This window comes from Balaenoptera musculus, chromosome 2 (genome assembly GCF_009873245.2).
Source record: "Balaenoptera musculus isolate JJ_BM4_2016_0621 chromosome 2, mBalMus1.pri.v3, whole genome shotgun sequence".
Classification (NCBI taxonomy): Eukaryota; Metazoa; Chordata; class Mammalia; order Artiodactyla; family Balaenopteridae; genus Balaenoptera; species Balaenoptera musculus.
Window position 1 is genome coordinate 96536131 of NC_045786.1, and position 21235 is coordinate 96557365.

A 21235-nucleotide genomic window follows, 5' to 3' on the forward strand; every position below is an offset into this window, starting at 1 on the left:
TTTCAAATTTATAGTCAACATTTTTCTAATAAGCATCAGATATGTCTGCATGTTATTTCAGTTACGCTTATAGATTAGTTAACCATTTTGGTAGAAGTTAGCAATCCCGTTACACAGATAAGGAAAATAAAATCAATATGTAATTAACCCAGGTTCATACTGCTAGGAAGTGGTAGGGTCGCCATTTGGTGAGACCTTCTCCAAGTTAAATGTTTGTTATTCCTTACCATATAATTAGAAGGTATTTATTGAGTGGCTCTATGGGCCCAGCACTCTGATTAGTACTATAGCATTTGCCAGCTAGGTTGAGAATCTTAGGGCTGTCATGAGAAGAAAAAGGGGTACCTTGAGCTTCAGTTGCTCTCTTCTATTTATTAGAAGAGAGAGTGAAAAAATTTATTTTAGTAAGAGTAATCCAGTGTGGTACATGTCTAGGAATACAGGGCAAGTCAGATAGATGCCCCTCCAGACCCCAGTACATTGGTTCAACATCTCTTGATTCCAGGCCATAATGATGGCTCCCTCCCCCAAAATTTTTATCATTTCCTGGTTAATTCTTCTGGTACTACCTGATGATATCTCTGTACTGTTAAATGAAATAATGATTTACTTTATGTCACTATATACATTTTTATATGCTTAAATGAAGTGCCCTACTCTCCTCATCCTATTGCTAGCCTGGTGCTTAAATCTCATTTCCCCTTGAGGACAAAGAACAAGACTCACATTTTAGGCATTCTGGCGTGCAGCTAGCGAGTCGGGCGCTGAGCGGGCGTGGAGCTCGGTCCCCCCCACACACACCCCTCTCAGGCGCGAGCCCCACCCCTCCGCCGGCCAGGCCCACCCTGACCAAACTACCCGCTACGGCGCGAGCCCGGGGCGGCTTCGGGCGCCCCCCAGCAGAACCCCCGCCATGGGCAGCCAGAGCTCCAAGTCTCCCCGGGCGACGTGACCGCGGAGGAGGCAGCAGGCGCTTCCCCCGCTAAGGTCAACGGACAGGAGAACGGCCACGTGAAAAGCAATGCAGACTTATCCCCCAAAGGTGAAGGGAGTCGTCCCCCGTGAACGGAAAAGAGGAGGCAGCCGGGGCCACTGGCGATGCCATCGAGCCGGCACCCCCTAGCCAGGGCGCTGAGGGCAAGCGGGAGGTTCCCCCCAAGGAGACCCCCAAGAAGAAGAAGAAATTCTCTTTCAAGAAGGCTTCCAAATTGAGTGGCCTGTCCTTCAAGAGAAATCGGAAGGGGGCGTGGGGGGACCCGTGTGCTTTCTCACCCACAGGAAGGGCAGGAGCAGGGGCGGTCGGTGCCTGCAGCGAGGGAGGCACTGCCCCAGGAAGGGAAGGCATGCGCCACCCCTGAGAGCCAGGAGCCCCAGGCCACAGGGGCAGAGGCTGGTGCTGCCTCCAAGGGAGGAGACACAGAAGAGGCAGGGCCCCAGGCGCAGAGCCATCCACCGCTCTGGGCAGAGAGGGGCCCTACACCAGCGGGCGGGCAGAATGAGTAGCTGGGTGGGGGCAGGTGGGTGATCTTAAGCTGCAAAAACTGTGCTGTCCTTGTGAGGTCACTGCCTGGACCTGGTGCCCTGGCTGCCTTCCTGCGCCCAGAAAGGAAGGGGCTGTTGCCCCCTAGCCACGTTCCCTCTCGTCCTCTTCCTCCTGTGGATTCTCCACTCATCCATCTGGTCTTCCTCTTAAGGCCAGTTGAAGATGGTCCCTTGGAGTTTCCCAAGTTAGGTTAGTGATGGGAAATGCTCCTGTCCCTGTCCCTACCTCCTTCCCTGTCCCCACCTGTGCAGAAGGCAATTGCTGGTTTTCTTCCCCAATTCTTTTCCAAGTAGGTTTTGTTTACTCCCCAAATCCCTGAGCCAGATCTGGGGGTGCCTACACTCCCAAACCCTGAGTGTCCAGCCTTCCCCTGTTGAGTTTTTAGTCTCTTGTGCGGTGCCTAGTGGCCCCTGGGCTGGGGAGGACACTGCCCCCTTTTAGGTTTTTATAAATGTCTTACTCAAGTTCAAACCTCTGGCTTGTGAATCAACTGTGTCTCTTTTTTGACTTGGTAAGGAAGTATTAAGCTTTGGGGTGGGGGAGAGGTATGTAATGTGAAACAACTTCTTGTTGTCTTTTTTTTTTTTCCCCTCCCATTGTTGTAAATAACTTTTAATGGCCAAACCCCAGATTTGTAATTTTTTTTTTCCAGCTGCTAAAACCATTCTCTTCCACCTGGTTTTACTGTAATACTTGGAAAAGGAATAAATGTCGTCCCTTTAAAAAAAAGTCATATTTTGTTTGTTTGCTTTTTTGAATCATAGTTTGAATGGCACAGTCCTTTAATGTAGAGGCCCAGAAATTATTTATTAATTGCTTCTGTTTTGGTTGAAAGTACTAGGAGTAGGCAAATTGTGTAATAGATAATGTTTGTCTCTGGCTGTATTATCTCTTCTTTCCATACTTCTTCTCCTCTTTTATGTTACTCTCTTCTACACCTACACCCCCAAGCCCAAAAGAAATTAGCCCCTTAATACCCCCTACTAGATAAAATTATGTAGCCCTTTCCAGAAAATTTGTCTTCCCTCTGATTAAAACTCACATTCCTTCTGTGCCCAGATCTCAGCTACATGTCACCTGTCACAGAAGTTGAGCTGATAAGCCAATTAGCACTAAAGTATGATGACTACAAGAAGTAGTTCATTAATCTGTTAATAGAAGCATTAGATTATAACTGGGGATATTTGGAGACAGAAAATTTGAACCTATTCACTCAACTTTTAATTAATATTTGAGTACACATTACGGCTCTCAGATTTTTCACCATTAAGTAAAGCTTTTTAATTCATTAGACTCCACAGTCCTTATGTTTTGATATATTTTGTTTAGCAAACAAATTTATTTTAAGCAATATTTGGTTTCCTGTTTTATTACACATACATATCTGTTAATCAAAGTTTCCGGTCATCATGAAGTAACCAGGATATAATCTTACTGAACTGGTAGAATCCTAGCCAACAGCCGAGAAACTCATCTCTTTAAACAGTCTGTGCAGTCTTATCATTGTAGATGGATCATTTTCTTTGACATTTTAGAATACTGACTGTAAAACACATAGATTCTCCAATATTATCATCACATCCCTGGTGGTCCAGCAAACCCAGGTTTAAAATCACTGTTGGAACACTAACTGTACATTGAGCTTGGTGCTAAGTGCTCAAAATATGAAACTAAATAAGCCAAGGGCCCTGCCTTGATATTCTCAGGGTCTACTTCCCATTGTGGATAACCTTGGCTTTCACGTGTACAACACCTGCCTGGATTTCTAACTTCCCCCATTTTTACTCTGTTTATTTCTTAACCACCTAGGGCTCTCTTCAGGACAGAGCACTTAACACTTTTATCTTTTGTTATCTTAAGCACTATGCATAATTCAGGTACTTTTTGCATAGGAGGCAGTCTAGTAGCTGCTTCCGGGGAGAAACTAAACCAGAAGGCAGCAGAATGTGAGGTTAAGATCACTCACCTGAAGTGGACACTTCTCTGGATTTGAATCCCAGCTCTTCCACTTCTGAGCTAACAGAATTAGGGCAAGTTTCTAACCTTCTTTATGCCTCCCTTTTCTTATCTGAAAGACAGAAATAATAAGAGTACTTACCTCTTATTTTTTATGAGGATTAAATGATACAGTGTATGTAAAACATTTATCACAATATTAGCACATAGGAAGTGCTTAATGGATTCCATCTATTATCATTATTAATACTACTATTACTAAAGGGGAAAAGAAGAGAAATAGAAATATTAGGATACTGAGGCTTTAAAAAAGGGATGCATTCTTAATGGATCTTTAGCCAGAGAAGTATCAGGTTTGAGGAGATCATTGTTTTGAGAGTTAAACAAAGGACAGGTGAAGGAAGATGGGAAAGAACAGGAGAGACAAAGAGGAAGGAAAGTGAAGTAACAGGGCAGAAAAGCTTAAATCATAGACCATGGAACTTGGTGTCTCTCTTTTCCAGGTAATTTTGGGTGCCTATGTCCATAATTTTAACGATCATAATATACTTAAAATGGAATAAAAATAGACATTGTTTGTTTTAGAGAAAAAGTGTTCAGAAATTATAGATTATGTAGAGAGATTTTCCTCGTACATAGTTCAAATGAAAATAAGACTAATAATGAATCTAAATCAGGCCAAGACTTCCAATTTTTGACTCTTGAAGTTATGTCAATAAACTCCAGCATTGGATTAGTGAGAAATCAAAATTCATTCTGTAATCTTGGAATTTGAAAGCTGTATTAGTCTCCTGTTTCTGCTGTAACAAATTACCACAAACCTAATGACTTCAAACAACATGAATTTATTATCCTACAGTTTTGGAGGTCAGAAGTCTAAAATGGGTCTCACTGTGTTAAAATCAAGGTATGGGCAGGGCCCAGAGGAAAGTCCATTTTCTTGCCTTTTCCAGCTTCTAGAGACTGTATGCATTCCTTGGATCATGGTCCCCTTCCATCTTCAAAGATAATAATGGCGGTCAAGTCTTTCTCACAGTGCATTCCTCTGACATTGACTCTTCTACCTCTCTCTTCATTATTTCTGTATTTTCTTGTGATTACATAGGACCCACCTGATTAATCCAGGATAACCTCTCCCTAGATCCAGGTCATCTGATATGCAACCATAATCCCATCTGCAACCTTAATTCCCTTTTGCCATGTAACTTAATATATTCAGGGGATCCAGGGATTTGGATATGGTAATTTTTGAAGTGTCCTATTCTGCCTACCACAAGAGTGTACTGACTGCATTCTGCTTTAGCTTTTCATGCTTACAGAAATTAAATAGAATAGATCCAAATTTTAATATATATGGGTAATTAATACCATTAATGGAGGTCACTTCTGAAGTCCAGTTAGAAAGAAGTTCTCCTCACTTACTAACAATTTGGGAAAACTGATTAACCTTTCTGTGCAACAACCCTCTCATTTTAAATGAGAACCATAATATCTACCTCATATTGTTGTTGTGAGAATTAAATGAGTTAATTAATGTAAAGAATTTAGGCTGACATAAAATGAGCAGTCCATAAATTTAGTTGTTGTTATTATTATTAGCCAGCTTTATGATCTATTGAATCTCTTAAATGTATGTGTGGTTTTATACATTCATCAGTCATTATCAATTCATCCATGAATCTAGTCTGTCCATTGATCCACCAGCATTTATTAAACATCTATTGTGAAATGAGCAGCATACTACACATAATAGAAATAACAAAAATACCTTACAATTACATAGCACTTTACATTTTCACCTTTTTATCTTATCTGACCCTCCTTAGAAGTTCCTGCCCTTAGAAGTTATAGTCTCCTTGAGAAAACAACAGATTATATACAAATTTAGCCAAACACCCTAGACATAGTATTGAAGTTTTGCAACATTGGGAATGGGCACTCACTCAGGCCTGAGATTCATTAAGAGTAAGTCTATGGATTAGTGAGCACCACAGGGGGGAATGACAATGTCCACCGTCTCAGTCTAGATTGGGCTCTTCTCTCACACAGGGCTGTGCAGTCTAGACTCATCAGTTTAATGAGGTCCTAACAGTTCAAAGAAAGAGACAACAAAAAAGTAGGCAAAGAAGAAAACAATCTACGGGGTGGTGGCTGTAATACCTCCATGAGTTCCTCCACTAAACAGTTAAATCTACACTACAAATTTCCAGGTTTATTCTTCTTCCAAATAAGGAGGGGTGGAAAACCCAAGACAAAATTATTTGCACAAAATTTCTCAGGTTGTGACCTGAGAAAATTTTATAGGGCAAGCACTGTGTCTCTTTCCCCAGAGTTGGTATTTTGATGTATCCACTTGCTGTTTCGTATGTTCATCGTTGATTCTGACAGTCACTTCGTACTATAGAGTATAGGGTAGGGGGAGTTTGAGTAGCATTCTCCAAGATAAAGAAAAGACCAATAAAAAAATAGGTGGAATGGGAAACCCCCAAAAGAAACAGTAAATGAGGGCACAAGGTTAGAATTTCAGTTTGAGTGTTCCATTCCTTCCACTAACCTCTTGAGTCTGGCTGCCCAGTGGGAGCTTTGCTCCCAGGTGGATTTCTGGGAAGAGAAGGCCACCATTTGCTTGCTTTACCCTGGGGCCACCCAGCTGCCAAGTGTCAGCTGAACAGAGGTGCATCAGAGGCCTGCAGTCAAAAGGCAGCAGGATGGCCAATTGCCATGAATTTCTGAAGCAAGTCTGGCATCTTGGCATCTTGCTGCTCTCCCCCTCCCCCAGGTTAATTGCTGAGAACCTCCGACTTGAAAGCTGCTTATCCTACCAACTTCAGCTGCTGCCCTCCTTTCCCTATGCCACTTCAATTCCTACCTCCTAACACTCTGGAAGTGAAATGAAGTCTCTCATACACCTGGCTCTACTCGTGAGACCACCTAAGCTCTAATGTAAATACTTCTTTCCCCCTTTACACACCCCCATGGGTAAACGCAGAATTGCCACATCCCCCTTGGACCTGATTGCTAGGCAACACTCAGCCATGTGAATTTGTCACTTCTGTTTGGCACAAATTTCAATTTCACCTCCAACTGTAACACTGCTCGATATATTTTAGATGCCACTGTGGTTGGACGGCATCCCAGGAAAGATGTGAAGTGCTACTGCCAGGAATGAATGATTGGCATTGGGTAAAGCAATTCTCTGAACTCAGCCTTGGCATACCATTAATTGTTAAGTCTGTTCAGCTACCACCAACCTCTTGTCAGAATCATGTCTATTGTAAGTCTTTGCAGCAAGAGTCCAAATGGTAGAGCTCTCTCCCTCTGTAAGATCTGAAGAATTATGTCAATAATGAAAGCAGTGGATTTCTCAGCTCACAACATATTACTTCTTCCTACTTTCATCTATTGGCTGCACTTTCATGTGCAAAGAAAAATAGTTCCACGTTTGAATATTACTGAGCTAAGAGCTGCCAATTCAGGTTCTGGCCCTGAATAAAAGATTTACCTTCCCTTCATTTCTTCATCACAATCTGCTTTCATTCATGGTAACAATTAAATGCTGCTACAAGGAAACATGTTATTAACGGAAAAAGATAAAGTTAATACTAAACATACTCTGGTGACAATAAATATATAATATTTGACATGTAAAATTTACATACTGACATTGTCAGAAAACATGCAACACAAAAACAATTATAATTTTTGAATAAACGCGTACCATCACTGGCAAGATATAATGCTATAATTCCCAAAGCCTCCATCTAATGTGGTCTACCCAATGGTTATATACATATATAATATTATTTGTCCTTAATACATTTGTCCTTAATTGTCACATTCAATTGCCTAGCCACCTACATCGAATATCCTTAAATACTACACAATTGCTCTATTGACTCTAAGATGCTATAGTGTGGAATGCTTTCATTTCTGTGCACTGTGCTAATTAATGGTAAAAATAGTAAATCTGTTTTGATTCCCCTTCCGTCCCTCCGGCCACCAACTTTTTAGTCAATTGATTATTTTTTTTCCTCAAATCTAAACATCCTCAGAAAGCTTGGAAATATTTCCCCGGAATGAGTCTAATTAAATAGAAGAAGTCAGTCAGCTATGAGTAAGAATAGTGTTTCAGACTTTACATGCATTCCCTGATTCACTGGAAACAAAAGGAGTTTCTGTAACAGTGTGAATGAACCATGAAGTGTGCATGTTCTTTTAAGAAAGGCCAAGGGTGCAGTTCTATTTTCTTAGCTCTGCTTTCATATTTATGTGTCTCATTTCCAGCTCATTGCTGATGCCTCAGTTGCGCTATCCATCACCACTTTTATCCTCCTTGTTCCTCAAAAAGAACATAAAATCCTTTTTTATGTGGTGGTAATATTATTGCAAATAAAAGCAAATACCAAAATCTTTATTAGTCTGCCAAAATAATAAACTATTTAATAAAAGCATGCTGTAAAAATAAGGTCATTTGCATCACTCAAGTTACTTGTAGGAAATACAGAGAATTATTGGTCAAAAAAGCACAAACTGACAGCAATTTTTGCTGTCGTTCATCTGATGCACCATGCAACAGGGTTAAAATTTTGTTTATATTTTGCATATTTTCTGGGTTCAAATGCCTTTAATATTACTTAAAACTGGTTGCTCATTGGAAAATGAAAAAAAAAGATCCAATTCTCACAAAATACTGATTTCCTCTTTGTAAAAAAGATTTTTGGTAAGGGAGAAGGACTAAGTAGACTGGTCTCTTTTTGACACCTTTTTCACAAATGTGGAAGTTGACCTACTGATACCCTTGATATTGTAAGATTTATTGCCTAAATATTTACCATTTTAATATCCAATATTAATTTCATTTGCTTTGGATTTGTGTCCATGCTTCAGCTGTATAATTTTTACCTCTTTGTATTCACCTTTGTCATTTCTGCATGCACACCAATATAAGATATTTCATTTGGGAAGTTTAGTTTAACAGTGAAAGTTAACAATAAGTGTACTATTTCTAAATAAATGTCTAATGTTTGCTCTTTTAGCCTATTGTAATATAAACCCACCAATTCTTTCTCCCTTGCAATTTCCAACCTCAGCTGGCAGATTTGCAAATATATTATTGATATGTTTGTAACATAGCAAACTCAGTAGTGTGGTGAGAATTAAAATATAATTTGTATAGTCTTTCCGTTGCCAAGAATAACTTGTACACCAATTCTTCTACATAAAAAGCAACATGACAATTAAACAATATTATAATCTTTTTCAAACTACATATTAATTATTTACATTACTTATTCAATGATGACATTTAAGACCAAGAAAAGCTCTTCAAACTACAGTATTACTATTTTTCTCTTTATAAAAGCCTTTTGTCTGTGGTTGTTTTCTTTTGGGCCACAAGTTAACCATTGCCAGTTTTATTGACATCAGGTTAACATAAGAAAATGAGGTGCAATTTCTATACAATGTAATGTTTCTGAAGGATAATTCAAGTATGAAAATTTGGAATTTGAAATAACACTTTTAGGGGCAAATAAAGGCAAGTAAATTCATATACTATGTGTTACAGCCTGAACTATGTCTCCCCCTAAATTCATATGTTGAAGCCCTACCTCCCCCATCCCCCCACCCCCATACCTAGGAATGTGACTGTATGGGAAATAGGGCCTTTAAAGAAGTCATAAAGATTAAATGAGGTCACATGGTGGATCCTAATCCAATCTGACTAGTGTCCTAAGAAGAAAAAATGTGGACGTATGAAAAGACACTAAGAGTGTGAACCCACAGAGGGACAATCATAAGAAGAGGCTGCAAAAAGGCAGCTATCTGCAAACCAAAGAGAGACATCAGAAGAAACCAACCCTGCGGACACCTTGATCTTGGACTTCCAGCCTCCATAATAGTGAGAAAATAAATTTCTGTTGTTTAAGCCACCCAGTCTGTGGTATTTTCTTAAGGCAGCCCTAGACAACTAATATGCTATCCTATATAAACAGAAAATTTAAAAAAAAATCTATCTGCAACACCAAATCAAATATAATATTTATTTTGTCCAATTCTACCACCCAAATGCATTAAAGACACACAATACAACTAATTATTATCAACTCAGTGTTATAAGTTATCAACAAAAATCCAATTTGACGCCCTAAGCTCTGTGTTGTCACACAAATGTCTGAAAATCTTGCTCCATATTTGAAATTCTTTGTGTCTCAATAGTTTTTAACCTGAGGTCCACAGACCACAAAAGCCTCTTGATATTTCTTATACACCACATTTTGTGGGCTTTGCATACATTCACTGTCATGGGAAGGAGTGTGTCATCTCCAAAATTTAAGAACTGGGGTATTGTTTCTATTTGACCAATCAGTAGGCAATAGAGATGTTCTCTAATGGAAAAAAAAAATCTAATGCTGTATATTTTAATTAACAGGTTTAGATGTACAATCATTTACCATCAAATGAATGATCTGGCTGGTCCACAGTGAGACGCTCGACTCAGTGAATAAGTCATGTGCAAATTTTGTCAGAGGACAAGATAAACCATTGTTTTCTGGTAACCAAATGTTTTCTAAGACCGTTTACTGGTTTGTAGCTTCTGGACTCATAAGGATCACATAAATTCTAAAGAATCTGCAGTATGGTAGGTTCTAAGGAAAACGTCTGCAAATTTGGTGAATTCTATTTTATGCTGAGAGGAGCATTGAGATTACATTTCTGATCTGGGCCAAGTGCTGTGTCTTAGTGACACTGTTGGATAGTTCTTAGAAGGTCACAGTTCTTTCTTGATATAATCTACAAGAGATTAAGAAAGTCTTCTAAATAGAGCTGACATCTCCCAATTAATACTTGGATTTGTCAACTGTGGGTTTATCTAAATTTTACTTGGCACTATCCTTCTGGATTCATCAAATTCAGTATTGGCGATAATGCCCAGGGGAAAATAATCGTGTGGGAGAATCAAAAGAGCTTAAAAACATAAAATCTTCAGGATGCCTCTTTGTGGCCAGCTATCTGCTATGGAACACACCCTGACTAAGTGTAACATAGAAGTAAGGACATCTTTCACCTCCTGCCTGGCCATTCACCTCAAGAATCCATTCTTGCCTTTTTTTTTTTCTTGAAGACCCAGTGTAGATATGCTCAGAGGGCACCAGAGCATGTTGCAGCCTGCCTCAGAAGTACTGCAGGCAGTGGAGGTAGCACCAGGGCCTCTGGGACCAGTAGATACCAACATTTTATAAGGGGCCAGCAGTGTTGAAATCCAGCTAGAGGCACCATCTGATTTGCTGCTCCATTCTCAGGCAGTGAGTGGAGACGAATTCCCAGAAACATTCAATGAGGGAAGCCTCTGGAAAAAGGATTGGAATTCCTGATTCTAAAGGCAATGTGGACTTGGAGCACTATAATCTGGTTATAAATAAAATGAGACCATTTTTATCACAAATGGCCCTTTTAAAAAATTCTTATTTTATGCAGGAGGAAACTGTAATCCAAAGAGGATAAAGGTCTCAAAGTTTATAGTAGATCTAGGATTCAAACTTGGATTTCCTTGGCTCCAAAGCCAGTACTTTTCCACAACACTAAGAGTTTCCCTGCCTGATCCATCCACTTTTTGCTTTGTAAAATGTGGCAGGTCTCTATGCTTGTATTTAAGACAGCTACTTACCTCAGATTAGCAAATTAAAGTGTGCATGTCTGAAGTGGTAAATTAAGCATAGAAAGAAAGCTAAAAGGGTCTCCCACTAAATGCCCATAGCTCTGTCTGAATTCAAGTCTCCACTCATTGCCTGAGAATGGAGCAGTAAATCAGTTTTGGACACTGGGATGGGGAGGAGGAGGGTGGAGAAACCTTATCAGTTTGTAAAATTTAAGCAAGCAGATCCCTATTTTGACTACATAAACCAGATAATAATACTTTCCCATAACCATTTCACGCCATAGAACATGGTTAATTTAATTAATTAACATGTGTGACATTACATTAGTTTCCTGTTGCTGATGTAACAAATTACCCCAAACTTAGTGACTTAATGGAAATTTATTCTCTTACAGTTCTAGAGTACAGATGTCTAAAATCAGTTTCACTGGGCTAAAATCAGGATGTCAGGAGGGACTTGCTCCCTCTGGAGACTCTAGGGGGCGAATCTGTTTCCTTGCCTTTTCCTGCTTCAAGAGATGCATTCCTTACATTCCTTGGCTTGGGGCTCCTTCCTCCATCTTGGAAGCCAGCAAAGTAATCATTTTGCTACAGGCATCACATGGCCTTCTTCTGTATGCAAATCTCCCTCTGCCTCTCTTTTATAAGGACACTTGTGGTTACATTTAAAGCCCAACCAGATAATTCTGGAAAATCTCACTATCTCAAGATCCTTAATGTAATCATATCGCAAAGATGCTTTTGCCATATAAAGTAACATTCACAGGTTCCAGAGATTAGGATTTACCAGGATCTCTTTGGAGGATATTATTCAGCCTATTACAGGCATTCATACAAAACCTCTTTTTAAGGTATACTGGAGAACTGAAGTATTTATTCAGATATTTTAACAAAAGTCTATACTTTTAACGGCAGAGTAGTAATATTTATTGAGTGCTTACTTTTTGTCAGGCACAGCTCTAAATATTTTAAATATATTATATAGGTTAGTAGTAACAAAACAAATTATGAGATGGGTTCTTTGTTATTTCTATTTTAAGGATGGGGAAACTGAGGCACACAAAGCGAGATTATCAAATTTGCCCAAGGTCACAACTACTTCTTTAAATTATCCAGATTAAGTACCTGCATATATAAGAAAACTCCTTAAACTATCATTTCATATTGCCCATGTAGTTATTCTAGAACGCTATGCAGTGTATAGACTTGCAGCTACAATGTGTTCTTTGTATCATTTTCAGACAAAGGTTAATTTCCTTGCTTTGGTATTCTTTCTTAGAATGGTTTCTAAACAATAAACCCACTAGTCTCTCATTTTGCTACCAGCAATGATAATCCTAATTTTATTTCCTCAGTATCTTTCTTTCTTCTAAAGGTCACAAAGTTCAGGATAGGGTTACACAGTAAAGGGAAAAAAAGCAATTTCTCTCACCAAAGAGGCATGAGATAGGGGGCAGGCCTTGGCATATGCTCAATTCCTGTTGTTACCCACCTCATTAATTGCTTGTTTTCATTTGAAACTCTTCTCTGAATGTGTTCCTTATAACTTTTAAAACTTCTTTTCATACCCTTGTTTTCAATGGCCCCTTATAGGCTTACAGATGGAAATGTTTCCCTTATCCTTATAGGTCACCCATGTTCTTGTTTTTCTTTGTAGCAAAGGAGGGAGAGTGAACAAAAACAGCTCTGTCGTTCAAGATCTTTTACACACATTCCTCAACTTTTGGAGCTTTCTCTAAACCTTAGCTATGTAACAGTGTGTGGGGAAAAAGAAGATTCTTTTTTTTTTCTTTAATTTTTTTCTGGAGTTTTGAAGAATCTGTCTTAAATAGTGGAAAAGTTGTAGAATTTGAAGACTCAGTGAAAAGTTAAGTTTGGTCCCAAACCCACTGGCAAGGATTATGGGTTTTATTTTGTTTAGATAGGTTTCAAGTTACATCAAGCATGTTATTGTTGTGATATTAGAGTACTTCCTTGTAACATTATTAGATTATATAATTGTCATGACCTATTCAACTTAACTAAAAACAGTGACACTAATGGTGAGAGTTTCATACACCACACCATATAGGAAGAAGAATGGTTTACAGCAGACTCTGGCCTTTTAGCATCTCTTAACCCATGATACTTTTAGTGGTTTATTACATTTCTCTCTATTGCAAACAAAGGAATAAATATACCATGATACTATTATGCATGAAGAGGTAGTGTCTTAATAAAATGGTGGACTAAATAGCTATAGTGATTGGTCAAGTCATACTCAAATGAAATCTATAGAAAAAGGTTGATTTAATTTTTAAAACTATGAACAATACTGAGAGCAGATATACTGAGAGAAGGAACTGTATGGCTGACAGAGTCATGAAATTTAGAAGTTAATTAATACATTGGTAGATATCCATGAGATAATTAGAGAAATGAGACAGATGTTGTATTTGTAGCTTTATTTCAGCCTGTAGGACAGCACTTATTTTAATAAATCTGGAGAATTATAGACATATATACACACATAAGAGAGGGGGGAAATCTAAAAGCATTGTTCTTATGACTCTAAGTTTAGGGTTATCTGTAAAGCTTTTTAATTAAAAAGTTATTGAAGAAGAAACATCTGAAATAGAACAGGGAGCAGGTTCCTCAAGTGACTTAGCAGTTTGCGGTAGCATCAACTGTTGCAGTGAAAACAAAGATTTCTAATCTTAGAACTTGGCAGGTGAGTGAGTAACAGATTTCTCAATATAATGTTTTGATTTTTAAGAAATAAATGGATTTGTCACTTTTTTCTTTGGCCTGCTTCACATTCAGTCACATGTTTTATTAACCACTTGGGAGGTTGATTACAAATATTTTTAGTTAAAAGAATTCTTGGTTCTCTATTAACTGAACAATTTCCTAGACCTTGCACCTCTCTGGGGATCTGTAAGGTAGTTCAAGCCTGAAAAAGTGAGTATATTTTTGAATATGCTGATATTAAGATATATGTAGGTCTGTGCACGTGTGTGTTTGAAATGGAAGAGAGGATGTAATTAAGAAATTGAGGCTTTTAGTGTTAGAGTTCCTTTTTGAACATTATTGGTTTCTGTCACTTTATTAATTTCTCTCAACTTTTTGATTATACTGATTGCAAATGTTGGGAAGAAGGTGCAGAGTTGTTTGAGATATTTTTACCCCCTGCAGCACACCATCTTAGGTTCTTTAAGTGCAATGAATGTTGTATTAATGAGGGCTGTTGTCAACGCTATGCCAATAAAACTGCCAATTAAGACAAGAAAAGGTACGCCTAGAGATTTTTTAAAACATAAATTAGCTAGGTAGTTGGGCTGTATAAAAATACATTAAAAAATAAATTTCTCACTAATAAAATGCTTTTGAGTCGAATGAATTCTACCTATAAACACTACTCTTCCTCATGGTCTCTATACCAGCCTTGCAAATATTCCCTTATTCACTTGCCCATTGCAAGTAACCATGGGGGCTTCAGGAGTAATAAAGACTATGAATTTACTGTTCAAATATATTTCTCCTGAGGTGAGGGCAGGTAGGGAAAATAATGAACAAGTCAATTTTTGAAAATTATTTGCAAGGCTGCTATAACACACTTTACAGAGAGAAAACAGATGGTCCTTAGAATTTGCCTTATACTGACAGGGCAATTCTAACCCAGAACACTAAGGCCATTTCTTACTATGGTGGCAAAATGATAGAAGCCAAAATCTCAGAGAATATTGTACTTTGCCCTGACAAAGTAAATTGTGAAAATGCCATATTTCTACAATATTACATCTTGCAGAATGAAGTTATCTAACAGTAAATACTTTTAGTTGTCTTTCTTCAAGGGGTCAGAGTTCTTTACTAATTGTACATTAATATTTAGAACACAATATGGTTTACTTTATGTGGAGCATTTTATGCCTAAAACTCAAATACTTTCAAACATCAGCTTAATTTCCCTTGATCATTAACATAAATTTAAAAATCACTGACAAAAATTTTTTCATGACACACATAGCTGGAACAAACTTAATTGTTTAGAAATGGTATAAAAATAACCACACTCTTTGGTTATGGCTATTTAATATTAAGCCAATTCAGTATGCATTTTGCTTCCATAAACTGGGTAACCCTCTGAAAAATCTCCTCTTACACTACTGTGGACTTGTTGGCTTGATTTAAATAAGTTTCTTTTTTTCCTTCTCTATCAAAAGAAAATTACTTCTTTAAAATTGCCATTTTTCACTAGAGATTTAATTCTTTTCTCTGTTTCGTCTCAGACAAAACATAGAGGCCTAATGTCTCTGTGTCAGTGAAGAATTTTCGTATAATTTAAAATATTTTATCTTTCCTTTCTTTCGTATTACTCAAACTAGGTTCACCCATCTACCCACCCACCCATCCACTTAATCATCCAACACTGATTAAATGCTTACCATGTTAGGCACTAGGACTAAAGAAATAATAATACATAATCTCTTCCCTTAAGGAATGTGTACTATTCAAGGTGCTATTAGGGAAACCAAAGAATTTAATGAAAGAAACATTTGTAGATGTGTGTGAAGAATTAAAGAATCAGCAAGAGATGTTGAGGTATTCAGGGACTGGCAATTGTGGGAAGCCTAAATCATTCCTAAGCCTGAAGAGGGAAGAGGAGGAAATGGTGTTACCAGCACCTAGTGAAGTCTGGAGCTAGGCGAGCAGAATTATGAGGAAGAAGAGCACAGCTACTGCCAGAAACACAGCATGAAAGCAGAAAAAAAGCAGGAAAAGAAATATTTCTACTCTATTTCTATTTCTCTTTCATCTTTTATTCTTCTGCCTGGACTTGCCATTGGTAAAACCCAACAGAAAGCCAGAGGGTATGAGCCTGAGTGATGCAGTCCAACTGAGATCCATATCAGGGCAGAATCGGGCAGAGAATGAATTGAGGGTATGAGAAGCAGCCTCCAAGTGGCTCCCAATGATCATTGCCTCCTGATATTCATTCCCTTGTGTATCCTCCCCCTGAAGTGAGGCTGGAAAAGTCGTATACTTCTGATGAATAGAATATGATAAAAGTGCTGAAAAGTCACTTCCATGATATGATTCCATCCTGGCTTCCATCATGGGCTTCCATATTGGACACCATCCCCTGCTCTCTCACTTCCTTACTCTATGGGAAGTCAGCTGCCTTCTTATGAGCTGCCCTATAGAGAGTCCCACATGGCAAAAAAATGAGAAAAGTCTCCATCCAGCCCAACAAGGAACTGAGGCCCTCAGTTCAACAACCCTGAGGAACAGAATCCTGCCAATAGCCATGTGAGTGAGCTCGGAAGTAGATCCTTTACAAGACAAGTCTTTGGATGGGCTTCAGCCCTCCGAGAGAACCTGAGTCAGAGTATCTAGCTAAGCTATGTCTGGATTTCTGACCCACAGAAATTATGGGATAATAAAATATTGTTCTTTTAAGATGTTAGGTTTGGGAAGTAATTTGTTATGCCATAATAGATGGGAAGGGGGGCGGGACAGAGCATAAACAGCTTAGTTTACAATTTTTGCCTCATAGCATTAATTTTTGCCACTCCATCACATGAAAAAACTCTAACTCCCTCACACAAAAGTGACATCAGCTATTCCATAAATATGGAGTGATTTCAGTTCATTCATGCCCCTTCCTGAAACTTAAACTATAATTAACCTCCCATCAGAACTTTTTATATTCAGTAGCAGAAAAAGGGGGGAAATGAAATTAACATATGATACAGCCACTATAATATCTGCTTTTGTAGCTGGTCATGAGACCTAAAATTATATCCATCACTCCTTCCATGTATTTTTCAGATTGGGGTTATTTACCTGGAAGGGTGACCTAAACCTTTATTTCCACAATTTAAAATTCTTAGTGGTGCTGACTTTATTGCCATTCCACAGTTTCCCACGGACTATTCTTATGGAACAGTAAGTTCCTCAGTGAAATCCCCGAGTTCCACACGTGTTTTTCTTGCCTCTACTGTATCACAGTAACCCAATTTTCACATAGCAATTACCTTAGCCAATAGAGTAAGATCTTCTTGTTGGTTCTTCAGCATGAGAAGCCCCAAAATAGCCAAAAGATCGACTCAGCTCTTAATTTAACGGAACAATGACTATGTTTCCTGGCAGAAATTGTTCTACCTTGGAAATTAGGATTTCTAAATCTTCTGAATACTTAATTGATATATGAGATACTAAGACAGGTAACTCCCACCTCCATTCTTTGGTTCCTGAATCTCTGCATTCTGGCTAAAAGGGCACTATATATCTAATGTTAGTTTAAGGCATATACTACATTCTATAGCATAGCAACCTAAACTCACCAGTTGTTGTTTCTAAGTTGATGCCTCAGCTGATAAAAAAGTCTATTTTTTAATATATTCAGAAACTGTGGAAATAACTACAGGATGGGTCTGTGGACTTATTGAATCCACTGTCAGATTAAATGAAGTCAAGACTTCATTTATCACTTGACCTCCGTTAAGTCCATACTCTGACCACTGGGCAATAATAGTGTTTTGTCTCCTAAGGACTAGCATTATCTCAAATTCACTATCTAAAAACCCCCAGAAGGACTGGGGATTTCCCTTCCCCAGTAAAAATCATCCTGGTAAATGACCATAGGTTAATCTGGAAAAGCCATGGATGCCATTTGTGGCCATATTTCAGGCTACATTCTTCCTCAAAGGGACCTGGCCTGCTCCTTAATTAAAAGACTTCAGATCTGTGAATTGGGAACTGGGCCTGAGGCTAATTCTCACTGACAACTTAAATTGGTTTTTATTTTATATAAGTCAAGAAACACCTTACAAGATTGCCCATATATTTAATTGCCAGTGACCTTGTGATCAATTAGTCACTGGCACATGTCCATGTTGGTCAAAACACTCTGATTACCACTCTGTAAACTGCGTCTAATAAGATATTATTATTAATAATAAAATATATTATTGTTAATAATAAGGTATTATTATTAATAAGGATATTGGGATAATTGTGCCCACCTTGTCTCTGACAGTTAAGAGCAGCCACTTAGCCCTGCTACTCAGGGAGTTCATTTTCATGGCAACATTCTCATGTCCATCCTCAGCTGTTAGGGATGCCACCACAGAGGTTTTCAAGGGTGCTCTCTTCCTTAACCCATTGCATTTTAGTATGTTTTGAACGAAGGAGGTGTCCTCCAGGATGTTCTGGAGTAAGGAAGGTGAGAGGGTGTGGAGCAAATTGCACATTTTAAATCTGTTCTAACATTCTTATTTCTCTAAGCCATCAAGCTTCCTTTTCTACATTATGTCGAGGTAGTTCTGTAATCTTAAACTCATTAACTACAGGAAACTGTTGAGTCCAGGCTTTCATTTACCAGCCAACCGTTTGACTCACTCCCAATTTTTCTAGCTAACATACTAAAATCTCATATTCTAGTAGAGGCCACATACATACATTTAGCATATTCCAATGGTTCTCAAATTTTAACACGTACCAGATCACCTGGACGATTTGCTAAAACAGATTTCCAGGCCCCATGCCCTAGAATTTCTGATTCATTAGGTCTAGGATGGAGTCTAGGAAATCTGCATTCCTAACAAGTTCTCAAGTGATGCTGATGCTGGCTGGTCCAATGACCACATTTTGAGAATCATTGGCCAGTTAAATCTTACAATTCATTCACCTTGACCTAATTCTTTAGCATTCAATCTAATTCATGCTTGCCAGATTCTTGTTTATATAAATTGGCAAGATGATCTCCCAGAGCAGACCTTGCAATTTTCTCTCAGGATTATGCTGGGTCTCATGGTTATGTTGGGATTTAATTCTCATTATGGTCCTGGAGGCAATAAGGCATGGTGAATGGGGCAGGAGTGTCTTGAGGAGAACAGGTACTCCGTTGAGAGGCAACTGCCCCAAGCGAAGTTATTGAAAAGTTCTTCTGGAAGGAAAGACTGGTTTCATTAGACAGTGGGAGGAAGCATCTTCCATTGTCAAGGCAGCTTCAAAGGAATTTGAGTTTCTAAGTTCTCAGCCTCATCTATGCCTGCCCAAATGTCCCTATTTCAAATAATAGTTTTCACTTCTTCCCAACAATTGCTCCTACCTTAGATAAGAAACATGAATTCTTAACGTGGATTCTAGGTTAGGAAATCTTGCTTAAAGCTTCCATAGAAGCTTTCTGATATTCTCTTCATGCCTTTGGTTTAAGAGTTCAAGCACTGAGCTTATTTGTTTCTTTTTTATAAGCTTTACAACACAGAGATAATCTGCCCATCTCACAGTCTCTTAATCATCATTGTTGCCATAGTGATCAAATGCCAGAACCACATGATCTCCTAATGCCTTGCCCCAGCTGACACTCCACCAAATATCAATACCAGTGATAATTTGAGTAATTGTGTGTAACTGCATGCCATGAATTACATTTTCTGACTCACCTTCTTCACTTAATTATCTACTCAATAAACTTGTTCAAATTGAGTCACCTCAATTTTGCATACCAATACGATCTCTTTCACAATTCCTTCCCCAGTTACTTTACTTTTTAGTATTCTTCATAGGAGTTCAAAATGTGGTTTAAAAGTATTTAATATCAATAGCTAAAACCCTCTCATGACAATATTCAGTGACAAGACAACTTATTGAAGTAAACTAATTTCCTAAAAAAGCCAAGAAATGCAGCCTGATCTTAGCATCCAGATTAATTACTTTGCTCTTAATGTCTATGTTCTTCATTCTTTCATCCATTAAATATCTTTAAGTATTCCCTATGCACCAGGCAAACAAACAGGAATTGGGAATATAGCAATAAGGAGGTGTATAGGTTCTTCTATTTGCCCTTCTAAGACCAACCCTTCATCCTACTCTGCCTTCTCTGCCAACCCCAAAGGGCTGATCTCTGTGAACTGTATCCACATGCTTCCTTATCCTCTTCCTGTGAAATTCAGCCAGTGGGAGGCACTGGTAGGAGATGGCAAAGCAGATGCAGAAAGAGGTCAGTTATTTCTCTTTCTTGGTGCACTATTATGGTAATGACCGGATTCCTCTATCACTACAGCTCCTATTGAGTGACTGACCCCTCTTCCATCACTCCAGTATCTAAAAAGATCCAATGACACCATTTTCTTCCTTTGCCTCTTTAGAGTTTGCTGCTCATGCAAATTGGCAGGATTATCTCCTCCCTGAGATAACTTGGTGGACTTCGAATTTCAGTGACCTCTAAAATCTCAGTAGTTTGCAACAACAAAAGTTTACTTCTTAATCACTCTAAGTATACATCCCAAGACAGCCAGGGGCTTTGTTTTAGGACTTAAGCTAGTAGAGCAATGAGCAGTCTGCTTACCAGTCCCTTGGCAAAAGAAAAAGAGAACCAGTGAACCATGTACTGGTTCTTAAAAGTTCTTGCCAGAAGCGACTTCTGTCACCTCTGTTCATTTAATTGGTCAAAACAAACCACATGATCTTTGGGCAGAGGTTAATGGTCTCTCAGCAAGGGACTTCAAAGGGAAGAAAGACAGAATATTTGGTGAACAGTAATAAAAGCTACTACATTTACCAGATGGGATCTTGCCAATGGATGGGAAATCATCCATTGATGATTGAAAAGTCTTGATAAGTCTTAGGAAGCAAAAGTCTTTTCCATAAGATACAAAGTTAATGTTGAGTTTTTAACTAGGACTGATATGGGCAAAATGTTCCCAGCCATCCACACAATAGTGTTCTGCACTAATAGCATTAGAATATTTCAACTGATTGGACAATTATTGTGCATTTCGAAAGAAAGCAGAATTAAGGGTGTATAAATTTCCTTTTGCCTGAGAGAGAAAAAGGAGTCAGTGATGAAGAAAAACAAAGAAAATCCTATAAACAAATCAGGTAGGTTATTTGTTCTTTATTGATTTATATGTCTACCTTTTATTTTAAAAAAATTGGAGGAGATTTTACAGAACGATTCTTCCTCATTATTTTTATTTTCAATATTTTAAAACATCAAATAAAATTAATATCCACTGCACTTTTTCAAAGAATTTCTTATCTATAAAAAGTATTCATTTTCCCAAGTCAGAACACAAAATTACATCCACTCA

At 38.3% G+C, this 21235-nt stretch overlaps 1 pseudogene; it reads left to right on the forward strand.

The window, feature by feature from the left end:
• The first annotated feature begins 913 nt into the window (after nt 1–913).
• Nucleotides 914–1503, forward strand: LOC118889859 (annotated as a pseudogene).
• Nucleotides 1504–21235: the final 19732 nt, after the last annotated feature.